This window comes from Chrysochloris asiatica, unplaced genomic scaffold, assembly GCF_000296735.1.
Source record: "Chrysochloris asiatica unplaced genomic scaffold, ChrAsi1.0 scaffold00214, whole genome shotgun sequence".
Taxonomy (NCBI): Eukaryota; Metazoa; Chordata; class Mammalia; order Afrosoricida; family Chrysochloridae; genus Chrysochloris; species Chrysochloris asiatica.
In genome coordinates, this window is record NW_006408732.1 from 3,255,880 (window position 1) to 3,261,393 (window position 5,514).

Genomic DNA, 5,514 nt, shown 5'->3' on the forward strand with positions numbered 1-5,514 from the left:
CTTTGCTATGGTTACAGTCCCCTCCATGCATCATCAACCAACCAAAGGGTATACCCTGAAAGCCTGCCCCCTCTGTCATCAGCACACAGCCCCTCTCCCTCTCCAGGTCTAAAGTCCCCAGCCGCTCCCTCTTTCCACGTGACCATTTCTGCCTCCATCTTTGGCATCACTGCCTCTCTGGGTAGGGTCCTGCTCTCCGCTCTTCTCCCTTGATGGTCCCAGGGACCTCCATTCCTAGATTGCAAAGTCAATCACTCCCCTCCTTGCTATAAAATGTCTACCTTTACATTTCCAACCCTCACAATCAGCCTAATAACAATTATTCGTCATTGTATCACAAAAGACCCATCCACATTTCCTTCCCTCAACCTTGTCTAGACAGATTGGATACTACTCAGTGGAGACTCTACCCTCCTTCATGCCCTCTGGATCTAGGTTCCCTCTTGAAAGCTTGTAAGCCAGTTACTTATTGCCTTTGTAGCCCCCCCACCCCCCACTTTGGGTAGCCAATGTCCAAGTTGCCCATCCCTGTCTACTCTGTGCATGGATGGGATGGGAATGATCCTTGCTGTAAAGATTTGTTCCCTCTTTTGTTGCTGCAGTTTCATGTCGGCCATGTTTCCAAACTTAGTACGTGTTTTTCAGTTCTGATCTTAACTCTTAGAAGGATTCAACCAACACAACAGACCATTCCCTTCATTATGCATATTTTCTTCTGTTGGTTCATTGAAATCAACTTCTTCCTTGAATAGCTCATAAGCATTTGAAATTATTTATACAGACAAGTGATTTCTTAACCTCCATTCCTAGCCCTTCTGTATTCCAATCTCAGTTAATGTTACTTTCATCCACTCAGTGATTCATGCCAGAAATTTAAGGGTAATTTTTGTCACCTCTTTTTTATCCACCATCTACAGTCAACCAATCATCATTCCTTCCTAATTTTTTTCAAATGTGTAGTTTTGTCTTTCTATTCTTCCCCATACCCCCTTCCATTCAATACTGCTCCTTCCTCCTCAGAAATTCTTTAGTTGCAAGAGTAAAACCAACTCAATCTAAAAAGGTTATATATTAGCTCAGTTAACTGAGAAGTCCAATATCCAGATGAATTCAGGCATAGCTGGTTCCAGGAACTCAAATTATGGCCTTATTGCTCTGCTGTTTTATCTTTTAGTTCTGTTTTTCTTTGATTTGATTCCTTTTTAACACAGACTGGCATAATAGAGGCAAGATATCCACTGGAAGATGTGTCCATCACATGTTCTTAGCTTAACTTCAGCCATGTGATTCAGTTTTTCTTGACACTTTAAAGGAAAAGTTCTAGGACACCTTGGTTGGCTAGATTGAAGAAAGTGTACATATCTAAGTGAAATATTCTAGCCTGAGGAAACAGTGCCTTGGTTATTTATGAGGAGGCTTAAAAAGTTTGTAGAAAAATGGGATTAAAAGAAAGTGAAAATTTTCTCTGAGCTTTTTGATGCCCCCTCGTATATACCTAAAACAGCAGAAAGAGTTCCCCAGAGGAGAGAAGGCTTAGTTTACCAAAAGAAGAGAATGGATTTGCTGTGTAGATAAAACAATAGATATATAATGTGAAATATTTGTAACAGCTGTGTCTCTGGAACATTCTGCCTTCCTATTTTCCACCCCCACCATCACCACAATTTCCTAATAACCCATTTTATTCATTAGTTGGGTTTCAGGTGTTATTCCATCAGAGAATCTTCCCTGTCCATTGATCTAAATTCAAGTCCTCATTAGATTCTGTTAGAGTTCTTGCTAGTTTATGATTATGTTTTCATTTGAGTGATTGTTCATTTAATATCTTAAATCCAACTTAACTCTAAATTCTATTAATTCAGGATCTGTATCGATTTGCTAAGGTCTCTGGGTGTCACAAATAGTTAGGTGCTCAACTACTGACTGAAAGGTTGGTGATTAGAACCCACCAGAGCTACCTCAGAAGAAAGGCCTAGTGATCTGCTTTTAGAAGATCACAGCCTGGAATCTCCTGTGGAGCATATTTCTACTCATGGGGTTGCCATAACCCAGAATTGATTCAAACTGGCTTTTGTTTTTCTTTTTTTGGGGGTGGGTGGGGGAGGAGCGCAGAATCCGTGCTGTGGTTAGGAGTCCTGGTGTGGTGTGGTAGGATAAGCACTGGTCTGCTCACAACAAGGTTGGTGGTTCAAACCCACCTGCTGCTCATATACAGGGTCAATATGGGTCAGAATCGAATCAACAACATTTAACAACAGCATAATGCTGTTGATGCTGTTGTGGTGTTAGGTGCTGTCCAGTCAATTCCAACCCATATGCATGTATAGTACTTGCAATACATTTACTACGTCCATAATTCAAATGCATCAATTCTTCTAAGGTCTTCCTTATCTATTATCCAATTTTCACATGCATATGAGGCTATTGAAAATACCATGGCTTGGGTCAGTCACACCTTCGTACTCAAAATGACATTTTTGTTTTTTAACATTTAAAAGGGTCTTTTGCAACAGATTTCCCTAATGCAATATATCATATGGCTTCTTGATTGTTGCTTCCATGAACATTAATTGTAGATGAAAGCAAAATGAAGTCTTTGACAACTTTAATCTTTTCTAGGTCTATCATGTCATTTATTTGTACAGTGACAAATTTTACTCACTGGTTGGGTTTTGGGTTACACTGAGGCACAATCCATATGGAAAGGTTGTAGTCTGGCTCTTTACCAGTGAGTATTTTAAGTCCTCTTCACTTCCAGCAAGCAAGGTTTTATCATCTGCATATCACAGTCTTCCTCCAATCCTGATCCCAAATTCTTCATATAATCCAACTTCTTGGATTATTTGCTCAGAATACAGAATAATTGAGTATGGTAAAAGGAAACAACCTTGATGCTCAATGTTCCTGACTTGAAACCGTTCAGCATCCCCTTACTCTGTTCGAATGTACCAACTACTTCTTGGTCTATGTACAAGAACACAGTTATGTGTTCTGGAATACCCATTGCTATCCATAGTATGTTAGGATCTAAATAGTAGAATGCCTTTACATAGTCAACGAAGCACAAGTAAACATCTTTCTGGTAGTCTCTGCTTTCAGACAAGATCCACCTGATGCCAGTAATGACAACCTTCATTCTACACCCTCTTCTGAATTGGTTTGAATTTCTGGCAACTCCCTGTTGATGTATTGCTGCAACAATTTTTGAATGATCTTCAGCAAAAATTTACTTGCATGTGATATTAATGATATTGTTTGATGATTTCCACATTCTGTTGGGTCATTACCACCTTTCTTTGTAATGGGCACAAACATAGATCTCTTCCAATTGGATGGCTGGGTCGCTGTCTTCCAAATTTCTTGGCATAGACAAATGATTGCATTCAGTGCTGCATCAGTTTGTTGAAACATTTCAGTTAGTATTCCACCAATTCCTGGAGCCTTGGCTTTTCACTCAACATCATTGGTTTTTGTATATCTGAGATTTATGTTGATGTTGTTGAGTGAGGTAGAGTCAGTTTCATGATTCACTCATGATGACCCCATATAGAGTTTCTAAGGAGCTACTGGTGTGTTTGAGCCAAGCCATGGTATTTTCAATAACCTCATATGCATGCGAAAGCTGGACAGTGAATAAGGAAGACTGTAGAAGAATTGATGCTTTTGAGTTATGGTGTTGGAGGAGAATACTGAAAGTGACATGGGCTCCAAAATAACCAATACATACGTTTTGGAAGAAGTGCAGCCAGAGTGCTCCTTGGAGGCCAAGATGGCCAAACTTTGTCTCTCATACTTCATACATATTGTCAGGAGGGACCAGTCACTGGAGAAGGATATCATGTTTGGTAAAGTGGAGCGTCAGAGAAAAAGAGGAATACCCCCAATGAGATGGATTGGCTAAGTGGCAGCATTGATGGACTCAAGCGTGGCAACAGTAGTGAGGTTGGACCAGGATCGGGCAGTGTTTTGTTCTGCTGTGCAAAATGTCGCTATAGGTCGGCACCAATTTGATGGTACCTAACAACAACAGCAACAATCTTGAGGTTTTATTAGTCCAATATTCACAGAAGACACTTCAAAATACTTATTGTTGTTGTGTTGTTAGATGCTGTTGAGTTGATTCTGACTCACAGTGACTTTATGAACAAAAAAATGAAACACTGCCTGGTCCTGCACCAATCTCACAAACATTGCTGCACTTGAGCCCATCTAGCTCCTTGGGGGAAGGAGTCTCCTTCTTTTTTGCTGACCCTCCACTTTACCAAGCATGATGTCCTTCTCCTGATATTAGGTCTGAAGTATGAGAAACAGTGTGGCCATCTTGATTTCTAAGGAGCATTCTGGTTGTACGTCTTTGAACACAGAGTTGTTTGTTCTTCTGTCAGTCCAAGGTACTTTTAGTAATCTTCTCCAACACTATAACTCAAAGGTATCTATTCTTCTATAGTCTTCTTTATTGATTGTCCAATTTTCACATGTTCTTGAAAGAGGTCTTGTGCAGTAGATTTGCCTGATGAAATATGTCATTTGAGTTCTTGACAGCTGCTCAGCATACCGATTAAATAAGTATGGTGAAAAACACAACCCTGGCACACACTCTTCCTTATTTTAAACCATTGAATGTCACCTTGTTCTGTTTAAATAACTGCCTCTTGGTCTTTGTGCAGAGTCCTCAGGAGTATAATTAATGGTTCCAGAATACTCATTCTCTGCAATGTTGCCCACAGATTATCATGATCGTCACAGTCAAAAGACTTTGTGTAGTCAATAAAACACAGGTAAACATCTTTCTGGTATTCTCTGCTTTTGGTCAAAATCCATCTGATGTCAACAATGCTATCCCTTGTATCATATCCTTGTCTGAATTTGAATTAAACCTCTGGCAGTTCGCTTTCAATGTACTATTGCAGTCTTTTGAAATTTGCCTTTAGCTAAAATTTACTTGCATGTGATATTAATGATATTGTCAGATGATGTCCACATTTACTGGGTCACCTCTCTTTGGAATGGGCACAAATATGTATTTCCAAAAATAAATTTGTTGTTGTTGTTAGGTGCCATCAAGTCGGTGCCAACTCATAGCGACCTTATGCACAGCAGAATGAAACACTGCCCAATCCTGGGCCAACCTCACAACTGTTGCCACATTTGAGTTCATCGATGCTGCCACTTAGCCAATCCATCTCGTTGGGGGTCTTCCTTTTTATCTCTGACACTCCACCTTACCAAACATGATATCCTTCTTCAGTGATTGGTCCCTCTTGACAATATGGCCGAAGTATGAGAGATGAAGTTTGGCCATCTTGACCTCCAAGGAGCATTCTGGCTGCACTTCTTCTTTTTTTTAGGCATATCTGATGCAAAAGATCTTTTTTTTTTTTTTAATGTTTTATTGTGAATTATATGATAGTTTACATGGGAGAACTTTAGTTTTGCATTTATTCCATCGTGTATCATCTCACTGCCATGGTTCCAATCCCCTCCATGCATCATCAACCACCCAAAGGGTATATC